Below are 12,827 nucleotides of genomic sequence, written 5' to 3' on the forward strand. Positions count from 1 at the left end.
CGGCGGGGTGCTCTGGGGCCCGCTCGTTGGTGCTGCCGGGTCCATACGCAGTGGGGTGGGGCTGGGGGGGCTCCCCGGCCACCCATGGCTGCTGGGAGCTGCAGGGTCTGCCTGTGGGAGCTGTGGGGAGATGAGGGGTTTGGGGTGGAGGAGGGGGCTCCAGGCTGCAGGGTGGGGCCGAGGGATTCGCAGTGCAGGAGGGGCTGTGGGTTGAGGCAGGGGTTGGGGTCCAGGACAGGGTGCTGGCTCTGGGGTGGGGGCAGGGATGACGGGTTCCAGGTGTGGGCGGACGCTCTGGGCGGGGGGCGGCGGTTGAAGTGCAGGGGGGTGAGGCCACGGGGGTGCAGGAGGGGACTCTGGGTTTGGGGGGGTTCAGGGCTGGGGCAGGGGGTTGGGGTGCAGACTTACCTCGGGCGGCTCCTGGTCAGCGGTGCAGCAGGGGACCTACTGGCCACTTCCAGGGCGCAGCGGTGCCCTAGGACACGTGGGACCAGCCTGCCTGAGCCCCGCAGCACCGCTGACCGGACTTTATAACCCAGTCACCCCACTGGGAGCTCCAGGGTCCCCCTGTCACATGTGGTACCTGGGAGCTCTGGGATCCACCCACAACAGCTGGGAGCTCTGGGGCCTCCCACTGCTCACAGTAGCTGGGAGCTGTGGGGTCCATCCGTGGTGCCATGGGCCTGTGGGAGCCCCTTCCGACACTGGTGGCTGATAGCTGTGGGGCCCCCACCGGCCGACAACTCCAGTCTTGCTGCCCCAGGCCTGAGGTGGAAAATGTCACTGAGATCTCTGAAAGTCACAGATTCTGTGACCCCCTTTATATAATCTTAGCCTTAATCGTTGTTGACTGTCTCTCTCAATCTCTAGGTCTGCTCTAGCGCGGATGGGACAGGGAAGACAGACGCTCACCCCCCAGCACAGGTTTGGGCAGCAATGGCTCTTGGGCTATTTGCTGTGCATGCAGAGGACTTGTCCAGGCCGGTGGAGCAGCTCAGCCAGATGAGGAGCTGGAAGAAGGAGACCTGAGCAGCCTGGACATCCCACTTTTTCTCCACAGCCACTGCCTGTCAGCAGGATTCCTCCTTCTCCTCAGTGAGACCAAATCTAAGCACCTAGACAGCCGGTCCGTCCACTGCACCCCAATCCCTCATGCCAGAGCCTCCCTGCCAAAGTCCTGCACCTGGCTCCAGAGAATTGTCTCACATCTCACTGGGAACTTGACTTCTTGTGCTCAGAGAGTCTCGGCCCCACTCAGTAGAGGACCTGAGAAACACAGTGTCTGCCTTTTCCAAATAAGTGCTTGGAAAGGTTTTGTTTCTGTGACCACGTGGCGTAATGGATAAGGCGTCTGACTTCGGATCAGGCAATTGAGGGTTCGAGTCCCTTCGTGGTTGTGCAATTTTACCTTTGTGCTGAAAGTCCTGCTCCCTTCAGGGCTGGAATCTCTTCTTGGCTGCTCAGGCCAATGCTCTGGCTTCAGCTAGAGCCCCAGGAAGGAGTTGGGGGTTGGGTGTCACAAAGGCTGGAGCATGAGCCCCAGGTGCTTCCAGTCTCACCTTTGCCATTTCTGACTTGCCAAAGAAAATGGGCGGCTGCCCGGGCTAGTGTGTGGAGCAGTTTCCCTCTTCCAAGTGTGCGCCTGTCCCTGTGCTGGAGGGGGGGTTGCTACATAGCACCTTGGGAGCCTGGGTGTTTCTCTGCTTCTCGCCAGCTGGGGAAAAGCCTCTTGGGGTAAAATCTCCTGCCCCACTGCCAAAGTGAGCACCTTGAGTGGGAACGGTAAGAGGCCCCACCAGGGGGGCTGGCCCTGCTTTCCTACAGTCTTCTGATGTTGGCCACAAAGCATCAGCAGCTGGCTGTGGGTGGTTTTCAGTGGGGGTTCGGCATGCCAGGGAGCAGGGAGCAGCCTGGCCGGGTGTCTCTGTGGCTGTCTGCTGGCCACGCATAGGCATGGTTCTCCCCTCCTCTTGCCCTGCCCTTGGTTGCTCTGTGGCTTTTAAGCCTTCCCTTGGAGCTGTCAGCACCAGCCGCCTCTGTCCTAGGTGCCCAGAGGAGGAGAGGTGCTGGGCTCCAGCCTGGGACTCTTCCTCCCTCCTGCCTTTCCCTGACTATGAAACCTGGCCCTGACACTCCTTTCTTCAAGCGCCATGTGGGCAAGAGGAAAAGTGTGGTAGAAAGCACAAGGGCCAAACTTGTGGGCATCAGAAATCCCAAACACCCAGTCAAACCACAGCCACTTCTAGACCCCATTCCAACCAAAGACCTGGCTCCAGTGGGTATGAGTCACTCAGCACAAGGTAAACAACTCATTTTTATACAGCTGGAGACAGGAAAGCACTTGGATCTCCAGGGATTTACCATAAGGTCCCACTGAGATTTGAACTCAGATTCCAGCATGCCAACCATTACACCATGGGCTCACCTTATGCTAGTTTCTCTGAACATTGGTGACCCTATCATAGAATACCAGGGTTGGAAGGGACCTCAGGAGGTCATCTAGTCCAAGCCCCTGCTCAAAGCAGGGCCAATCCACAGGCAGATTTTTATCCCAGATCCCTAAATAGCCCTGTCAAGGACTGAGCTCACACACCTGGGTTTAGCAGGCCAATAGTCAAACCACTGAGCTCTCCCTCCCTCACAGGGCCAGCTTGTGTAAGGGGACTTTTGGCCCTTTATTAAAACTGAGTGGGGTTTATTTGGTTGGCTAGTTCCCAGTCCCAATAGAAGGGGGAAGGGTCAATGGGAAATCAGGACCCTGAGACTGACAGGCCCCTGGGGCAATGGTCACCAACTGGTAGGGAACAAGTGAGAATTTTTAATGAGTAAAATTCTTGGTGAAAATTGGCAAAGCTGTGGAGAGTTTGAAAAGTTCCAGTGAATTTACACATGAAGATACAAACAGAGAGAAAGAGACCATCACAGACTGCACAGGCCCACACAGACATAAACAAAAACCAAACGCACACAGCACACAGAGCCATATACACATAAGGGAAAGCCACACAAAACATAGAACAAATCCACACCAAAAAATACAGCAAAAGCCCACAACAGGAAAGCACAAAAACCACATACCAAAAGAATACTTAGCAAAAAACAAGCTGCATGCAAAAGTCACAGACACACACACACACACACGCGCGCGCGCATGGCATCCACAAAAATTACACAGGACCCACATGCACATCAACACGACAGACAACAAAAACCACCGACATACAGAAAGCCAGACAGGGTTTGAGTCTCACAGCGAAGAGGGTGAGCACACAGGTGGTTTGGGGAGCAAAGACTGAGGGGGAGTCAGGGGCAGTGCTCTGGGCTTTGATCGACCCCTCCTGACACAGGCGGCTGGTGGAGAGCAGAGCCTGGTAGATCTGTGGAATCTGCCCTGCTTTCTGTAAAGCAAGGGGACCTCGGTGTCTTCTGAGCTGCAATTGTATTTTCTGCAGGGCAAAATGATTGGCAGAAGCCATTTGCTTAAAGGAAACTTCTGCTGTAGGTGAAGTTTGAACTCACAACCTCAGCATAACTCCACTCAGTACTGCTCTGTAAGTACTGGGCACTAATCCATTGCACCACTGGGCCCTACTTTCAGGGAGCTTGCCTCCATGTTTCACGGATGGATTAGCGGAGTGGGGGGGTTGCATCAGCTAAAACAAATCCATATTAAAGGCTGCAGGATGGCAGCAGCAGAGGTGGGGAGTCTCCTTCCATGTGCTAGAGCTGGTTCCCCCTTCCATTGCTCAGGGGAAGGTTGGTGCTTTGAGCCCACCCGGTGCTGGAACGTCCCATGGGTGAGATTAACGGGACTCTTGGGAAGGGAGGGGAAGTCTTTTCTATCCCTGCCTAGCTCCATTGGTCTCCTGTGGCCCTTTCGGCTCTCTGCTCCCCTGTTGGGGAGATGCAGAGACAAGCCCCCATCTGAGTGAGTCACCGAGAGGCTGTGTCCCATGGTGTGTGTGGGGGAGAGGGGTAGGGGTTGGATGGGCTCAAGGGGAGAAGGTTGTGTGTGACAGTGTGTGGGGGAGGGGGAGGGTGTGTTCCTTAGGATAGAAATGATGGAAAACACAGGGGCAGTGACAGTGAAGCCCCGTGTCTGAGTGTTATGACCCTGTGTGGTGCTGCCGTTCACCTTCCCCTCCTATGGTCTCAGCTTTCATTGAATCCAGCATTTTTTCACCTGTCATCACCACAGCAGTGTCCCACACGCCTCAGATACCAAGTGTCCCTCTTGGAGACGCCGAGGACTGGAACTGATTTCAGCTGCTGGACAGCTCTGCTAGGTCTTTATTCATTTGCACAGGAAAATGCTGAGTGTTTAAATTCATTTCAAACACCCTGCCCCCATTCAGCGAACTCCTGAAAATACTGGAGATGGGTCTGGAAATCGATTTTCATTCAAAAAAGATTTTAAAGGGAATCACTTGGATTGGAACTACAAATTTATTATCCTGTAGGGAAACATTCACCCACTGACCTACCCTCACAACAGAGAGTGTCATGTATAGCCCAGAGCAGGAACAGTTTTTAACTTGGGGGTTAGTAAACTTTCTCTCTGTACAAACACCACAGCTTACAAACTCCCCACCCCCGCTCTGTGTCACCAGAGCACAACAACAACTCTCCTTGGGGCACACACAGCTCCCCAGCTCCCTGCCCGTCAGTCTCTCCAGCATTGCTCCAATCCCTTAAAGCAGGGTCTCAACCTCAATTTACCTTAGGGCCAGGGCCAGTCCTCCAGTTCTCCCCGTGGGCCAATAATGTCACTCATACTGCCCAGAACCCGCCCCCCCAAAACTCTGCCACTCAGCTGCCTAAGGCTCTGGGAGGGAGTTTGGGAGGGGGGAGGAGGTCTAGGGTGCAGGCCCTGGGTTGGGGCTGGGGATTGGGGTGCGGGAGGGGTGAGAGGCTGGTCTCTGGGAGGGAGTTTGGGTGCAGGGTGCAGGCTCTGGGCGGGATATTGGGGGCAGGCGGGAGGGGGCATGTGGGAAGGGGGAGGGGTGCAGGCTCTGGGAGGGAGTTTCGGGGCTGGGGGTATGGAGGGAGAGAGTGCAGGCTGTGGGAGAGAGTTGGGGGCAGGGGTGTGTGGAGGGGGGAGCAGGCTCTGGGAGGGAGTTTGGGAGTGGGAAGAGGTATGTGGGGAGGGGCTGGCAGTGCAGGCTCTGGGAGGGGGTCAGGGATGCAGCACTTACCAGAGGCTCCAAGGCAGGGTGGGCTGCGGGGCCTCCGTGTACTGCTGCCCCCAGACACCGCCCCCGAAGCGTCTCATTGGCTGCAAGGATTCAAAATTAGAATAAAGTTACAGCAAAATTTCATCATAAATGTTTGAGCTAGTTCTGTGGGAAGGAGCAGAAAAGAGCCTCGGGGCTGCGGAATAAGTGATCTCTCTCCTGCCATCCATCTCCATCCTCTGACGAACAGAGGCTAGGGACACCATTCTTACTCATCCTGGCTAATAGGCATTTATGGACTTAGCCACCATGAATTTATCCAGTCCCCTTTTAAACATTGTTATAGTCCTAGCCTTCACAACCTCCTCAGGTAAGGAGTTCCACAAGTTGACTCTGCACAGTGTGAAGAAGAACTTCCTTTTATTTGTTTTAAACCTGCTGCCTATTAATTTCATTTGGTGACCCCTAGTTCTTGTATTACGGGAATAAGTACATAACTTTTCCTTATCCACTTTCTCAACATCACTCATGATTGTATATACCTCTATCATGTCCCCACTTAGTCTTGCGTTTGCATAGGCTTTCTTTGCCCTGTTTTGCTGTAAGAGTTAACAGTGAGAGATTGGTAGTCCAGGTCAGTGGGTGGGTTTATGGAAATTAGGAGTATTAGAGGGGAAACCAGGGAGAGGAAGGAGGCTGAAAGACTTGTCTGTCTTTGAACAGAATTGTGTGTTAAGGGTTCTTGCTTTGAAGTCTTCCACTGGAGTCAATTCGGGGAAGTGATTCTCAGGTAGAGTTCCCGAGTTGTGGTGTTTGTTGCATATCTGGGAGCTCGTCCTGCTGAGGTCGAAATGGGTGGGCGCAGGGGTGCACATGCGTAGCAGAGTGTGAGCATTGTTTCTTGGTGCTAAGTTCAAAGTCTAGTAGCACGTCACCGGCCACTGTCAATACCAAGAGTAAGCTGGTGTGACTTTGTGCACCCACAAGGGGGAAGAGACCTGTAAACTTCCCCTGTTAGACTTTATCCCCTGAACCAACCAAACTGAACTCTGCCCTGTGAGGATCATCCTATCATCATTACCCAGTTGGCTCATTTATTCATGTCCATGACTATCGGTTACCTGCTTGTATGAGTGATGTACCCTCACTGCTTGCTGGCTGTACCTTGAACTCACCCACCGTATACCCCGCATTGGGGACATGACAGACTGTGTATATGTATATGCCGTCCAATACCAAAATGCTAACATCCCCCTACAACCTGTATGTTACCCCCAATGACACAATAACTGACGCTTCAAACACTTTGTATAGTTTATTTTTAAAAATTCTCTAATAAACTTTAAGTTCTTATCAGTTTAATCTCTGATATGTCCTTGATGTGAGGACTGTATATTAACTTGATTTTTGAAACAGAGGGGATTAGAACAGAAGCTTGCTTTGTCTGCCCCATGCATCGACCTGGTATTGCAGTGTTTCCAGGAACAGTGTATCTCCTTTAGGGGAGAACCTTCTGGTTAGAAAAGCAGAAAAGAGTTGAACTGTGATACTTTCTTTAAAGCAGATGTTTTTTGAAGTAGCAGAAAAATCTGGGTGTTTTTCTTCCTTTACAGTTTCTTGGAAGTGTTTTGTGAGTCTATAGATATGAGAGGTTCTTCTTTGTCTTGCTAGAGAATTATTTAAGAAGCGGGACTCCTTCTTTCTGCTGTGAGTCTTTTCAACAGTATGAGGGACAAATGCTTTCCAGATTCTGGGTCTGTTGGGGAGATGGGTTTCTTTGTTGTTGTTGTATTTTTGGGGGGTGGGGCGGTTGGTAATATTTGAGGTCATGTGTATATCCACAACTGCATGAGTTACATAGACTTCTCCCCACCCGGCCTACGTTCTATGTATCTTGGTTCGTAAGATCAAGTCAAGGCACTAGGTGTCGTGCTGCACCCGGCACACAGGGGCCCCAATCCTGATTTTTTCCCCCCCAAGCCTACTGTAATCTAAATGCTAAATAACAACCCTTAGCTTCTCATTGTTGCCATCCTCGCTATTGGAAAATCCCCAAAATCATGACAGTGGCTTACAAATCAGGAGCATTCTTTTTAAAAAAAAATGTAATCTGGGTTCTCTTTCTTTCCCTTCTGGTTTTCCGAACCAGGCAAGCTAGAAACTTACCTTTCTAGTGTGGCCAGAGCCCCAGAGAGCAGGAGCCCCCGGCGCCTGGGGCTGGCAGGCAGCGGGGCTCCTCACTTTAATTTCACCCACCAAGTATCAAGTGTGAACTCCTCGGGCACTAGAACAGCCTTAACATGGAATCACAGACAGACCCCTTGGGCACCCTGACTCTATCTTGCCACCCAGGTGTAGTAGAAGCTGCTGTAACACGCAAGCTCTGTATGTCCTTTAGGGCTAACCCTAGCCAAACAGCTGGGATCCCTTGTTGCTGCTTAGAAGGTGTGCCGTCTCCCTGAAGTCCAAGCAGCATCGTGGGGAGGGGGGACCAACAGTTTCTTCCTGACAGGGATTTTTATTCCATTCCCCCAGAGCTCAAGCTGATGGGGGCAAGTGTTTGTGCAGGGCTCTGCCTCCTCGTAGGTGTGTGAGGAGGAGCAATCAGCCAAGTCTTTTGTCCACGGATGATCCACGGTGGCTTGTCTGATGTCTCAGTCAGGGCCTTCTCTTGTTGGAAAGGAGACTACACCTCTTCTGGTAAACTGGCATTTCACACTTGGTAATGCTTCTCTCCTGACGGGTGGCGTGGCGGCGGCAAGGGTTTTTTTACAGCTTTAGTGCCAACGCTTATATATCACCTTACAACATGGGCTACGGCTATTATAGGTGAGAATAATGCATGCAGCAACTCACGAGCTTGTCATAAACTCTAAACACGTTTTTATAAAGCTAATGCCTGTTTTAACAACACTAACAAACAGGTGAGCAAGACTAGTTTCCACCCATGCATTTGTCACTTTTCAGTAAGGCCTAGGGGCCTTGGCATGAGCTGGCACCTGGTCTGCCAGTGTCAGAAGAGGATCTGCCCTCTCTTATCCCCAGGTGTCTGTACTGGGAGCAGTACTGTTCAACTTATTCATAAATGATCTGGGGAAAGGGCTAAACAGTGAGGTGGCAAAATTTGCAGATGATACAAAATTGCTCAAGAGAGTTAAGTCCCAGGCAGACTGCCAAGAGCCACAAAGAGATCTCACAAAACTGGGTGACGGGACAACCGAATGGCAGATGAACGTCGGTGCTCATAAGTGCAAAGTAATGCACATTAGCAAACATAATCCCAACTATCCCTATAAAACGATGGGGTCTAAATTAGCTGTTACCACTCGAGAAAGCGATCTGGGAGTTGTTGTGGATAGTTCTCTGAAAACATCCACTCAATGTGCAGCGGAGCGTTGGGAATCATTAAGAAAGGGACAGGTAATAAGACAGAAACTATCATATCGCCTCAATATCAATCCATGGTACGCCCACATCTTGAATACTGCGTGCTGATGCGGTCACCCCAACCTCAAAAAAGATATATGGGAATGGGAAAGATTCAGAAACGGACAGCAAAGATGATGAGGGGATATGGACCAGCTTCCGTCTAAGAAGAGATTCATAAGATTGGGACTTTTCATCTTGGAAACGAGATGACTAAAGGGGGATACGAGGGAGGTCTATAAAACCATGACCGGCATGGAGCAAGTAAATAAGGAAAGTGTTATTTACTCCTTCTCATAACACACGAACTAGGGGTCACCAAATCAAATTAATAGGCAGCAGCTTTAAAACAAACAAAAGGAAGTCTTGCTTCATGCACCACACAGTCAACCTGTGGAACTCTTTGCCAGAGGATGTCGTGAAGGCCAAAACTATAACAGGGTTCAAAAAAGCACCAGATAAATTCATGGAGAATAGATCCATCTATGGCGCTTTGAAAGCAGTATCCCTAGCTAGGTATCCCTGTTTGCCAGAAGCGGGGCATGGGCAACAGGGGATGGAGCACTTGATGATTCCCTGTTCTGTTCATTCCCTCTGGGGCACCTGGCATTGGCCACTGTCAGCAGACAGAATAGTGGACTAGGTCTTTAACTTGGACAGATAGCTAGGAAGATGGTAAATCAAACAGAACAATGCAATGAATGAGCCTCACCCTGGGAAAACCACCTGCGTGATCATGGTATCTCCCCTGCCAGATAAGTATGAGTTCCTGCTGCCCGGCCGCCGCCCGCCCTCGCTCGCCCCGCACTTATAAGACACGGGGCGGACCGCCGCGCCCCCACCGCCGGCCTCGCCCACACCGGCCCCCACTGCCGACAGCTGCCCCAACGCGGCCCCCGGAGACCATCCCTTCCCCACGCCGAGCTCCCGGTGCTAAAGTCGGGCCCTGCCTGGCAGCCTGCGTCCGCTCCCACGATGCTCTGCTCACACACAGATCTGCATACCTGCTCACGCGGCTCCGCCCCTCCGCTCGGGCCCCTCCCCCTGCCCGCCCAGGCCGCCGCTCTTGCGTGCTCAGCTCTTTGAGCTCAGATGGGGTGTAGTGCTCAGATCGAGTGCGACAGACCTTAACTTTGCCATGTGAGGGTCATTCTAGCCCCATTACCTGGCTTGCTTATTTATACCTATGACTGTCTTTAACTGTTGTATGGGTGATGTACCCTCACTGCTTGCTGACTGTATCTTGAACTCACCCACAGTATACCCCACATTGGGGACATTGCACACTGTATAAGTTATGTGCTGTCCAATACCGAAGTACTAGCATCCCCCTATACTCTGTATGTCACCCCTGATGACCAGTAACTGATGTTACAAACTCTCTGTATGCGCAAGCTTGAGAAATACGCCCCCTTGGCGGACACCTTGCGGTCGAAGGGCTACGAGGTCTGCACCGAGGCCCTGATTGTGGGGGCCCTGGGCGCCTGGGACCCTTGCAACGAACGTGTGCTTCGGACCTGTGGGGTGGGCCGTCGCTACGCGCAGCTCATGAGACGCTTAATGGTCTCGGACACTATTCGCTGGTCCAGAGACATTTACACAGAGCACATCACCGGCCACCGCCAATACTAGGAGTGAGCGGGCATGACTCTGTGCACGCGAAGGGGGGACGAGACCTGTGGACCCCCTCGTCGGACTCTATCCCCTAAGCCCCAAACCCACCAAACTGTACTCCACCATGTGAGGGTCGTCCCAACCCCATTACTCAGCCTGCTTACTCGTGCCCATGACTATCTGTAACCTGTTTGTATGAGTGATGTACCCTCACCGTTTACTTACTGTACCTTGAACTGACCCACCGTATACCCCGCACTGGGGACATGACAGACTATGTATATGTATGTGCTGCCTAACACTAAAACGTTAACATCCCCCCACAATCTGTATGTAACCCCCAATGACACAATAACTGACGCATCAAACACTTTGTATCGTTTATTTTAAATACTCTCTAATAAAATTTAAATCTATTCTTAAACATTTTCTAATAAACATTTAAAACTAAAATTGCCCTATACTCTGTATATCACCCCCGATGACCAATATCTGACGTTTCAACTCTCTGTATCGTTCATTTTCAAATATTTTCTAATAAACTTTTAAATCTTGGCCTATCCAAGGCCATGATCAAGTGTCTTGATGTTTTTGGTCTTTTGGCCTCGAGATGAAAACCTTGTCTGTGTCTTGGGAACCTTGAGGTAAAAAATTATTTAAGTTGTAGCGGGTCCCGTCCCGGGAAGCCAGGCCATCAGAGAGATGACGTGGCCCACCTGCTGCTGGGGAAAGAGTGCAGCTTGCATTTTGCTTCTCTCTCCCTCTCCCTCACTCTCTCCCCACCGGAAGTTGGTCCAATACAAGAATGACCTCCCCTGCCTTGTCTCACGTCAGTTTCTCCTCAGGGCAGAAGGTCGGGTGTTGTCAGCCACTCTCCAGAAACTGGATGGCCACTCGATCCCTTTTGTTACCTGCCAAGTGAGGCTGAATGCACTGGCAGGCAGCGCCGTTTGAAGAAGTGGAAGATTGGACAAATGACCAGGGAGGAGTATAAAAATATTGCTCAGGCACGCAGGAGTGAAATCAGGAAGGGCAACTCATGCTTGGAGTTGCAGCTAGCAAGAGATGTTAAGAGTAACAACAAGAAGGGTTTCTTCAGGGATGTTAGCAACAAGAAGAAAGTCAAGGAAAGTGTGGGCCCCTTACAGAATGAGGGAGGCGACCTTGTGACAGAGGATGTGGAAAAAGCTAATGTACTCAATGCTTCCCCACCCTCCCCCTTCGTGATTTTGTCTTCACGAACAAAATCAGCTCCCAGACTGCTGCTCTGGGCAGCACAGCATGGAGAGGAGGTGACCAGCCCTCTGTGGAGAAAGAAGTGCTTCGGGACTATTTAGAAAAACTGGATGAGCACAAATCCATGGGGCCGGATGCGCTGCATCCGAGGGTGCTAAAGGAGTTGGCGGGTGTGATTGCAGAGCCACTGGTCATTATCTTTGAAAATTCATGGCCATTGGGGGAGGTCCCAAATGACTGGGAAAAGGCTAATGTAGTGCCCATCTTTAAAGAGGGAAGAAAGAAGGAGGATCCGGGGAACTACAGGCCAGTCAGCCTCACCTCAGTCCCTGGAAAAATCATGGAGCAGGTCCTCAAGGAATCAATTCTGAAGCACTTAGAGGAGAGGCAAGTGATCAGGAGCGGTCAGCATGGATTCAGCAAGGGCAAGTCACGCCTGACTAACCTAATTGCCTTCTGTGAGGAGAGAACTGGGTCTGTGGATGAGGAAAAGCAATGGATGTGTTCTTCCTTGACTTTAGCAAAGTTTTTGATACGGTCTCCCACAGTATTCTTGTCGGCAAGTTCAAGAAGTTTGGGCTGGATGAATGGACTATAAGGTGGACTATAAGCTGGCTAGGTCCTCGGGCTCAACGGGTAGTGATCAATGGCTCCACGTCTAATTGGCAGCCGGTCTCAAGCGGCGTGCCCCAAGGCTCGGTCCTGGGGCCGGTTGTGTACAATATCTTCGTTAAGGATCTGGAGGATGGCGTGGACTGCACTCTCAGCAAGTTTGCAGATGACGCTAAACTGGGAGGAGCGGTCGATATGCTGGAGGGTACGGATAGGCTACAGAGGGACCTAGACAAATTGGAGGATTGGGCCGAAAGAAACCTGATGAGGTTCAACAAGGACAAGTGCCCAGTCCTGCACTTAGGACGGAAGAATCCCGTCCACTGCTCCAGACTAGGGACCGAATGGCTAGGCAGCAGTTCTGCAGAAAAGGACCTAGGGGTTACAGTGGACGAGAAGCTGGATAGGAGTCGACAGCGTGCCCTTGTTGCCAAGAAGGCTAACGGCATTTTGGACTGTATACGTAGGGGCATTGCCAGCAGATCGAGGGATGTGGTCGTTCCCTTCTCTTCGACATTGGTGAGGCCTCATCTGGAGTACCGTGTCCGGTTTTGGGCCCCACACTGCAAGAAGGATGTGGAAAAACTCAAAAGAGTCCAGCATAGGGCAACAAAAGTGATTAGGGGGCTGGAAGACATGATTTATGAGGAGAGGCTGAGGGAACTGGGATTGTTTAGTCTGCAGAAGAGAAGAATGAGGGGGGAGTTGATCGCTGCTTTCAACTACCTGAAAGGGGGTTCCAAAGAGGATGGATCTAGACTGTTC

At 51.6% G+C, this 12,827-nt stretch overlaps 2 non-coding genes across 2 annotated transcripts; one reads left to right on the forward strand and one right to left on the reverse strand.

Moving 5' to 3' along the window:
- The first annotated feature begins 6,489 nt into the window (after positions 1–6,489).
- Positions 6,490–6,672, forward strand: LOC120376477. The gene has a single exon (XR_005587352.1). It is a non-coding gene; the product is annotated as a U2 spliceosomal RNA (small nuclear RNA).
- A 2,531-nt stretch (positions 6,673–9,203) lies between these two features.
- Positions 9,204–9,363, reverse strand: LOC120376304. Its single transcript, XR_005587197.1, has one exon. It is a non-coding gene; the product is annotated as a U1 spliceosomal RNA (small nuclear RNA).
- Between the last annotated feature and the right edge of the window lie 3,464 nt (positions 9,364–12,827).

This window comes from Mauremys reevesii, linkage group 12 (assembly GCF_016161935.1).
Source record: "Mauremys reevesii isolate NIE-2019 linkage group 12, ASM1616193v1, whole genome shotgun sequence".
Taxonomy (NCBI): Eukaryota; Metazoa; Chordata; order Testudines; family Geoemydidae; genus Mauremys; species Mauremys reevesii.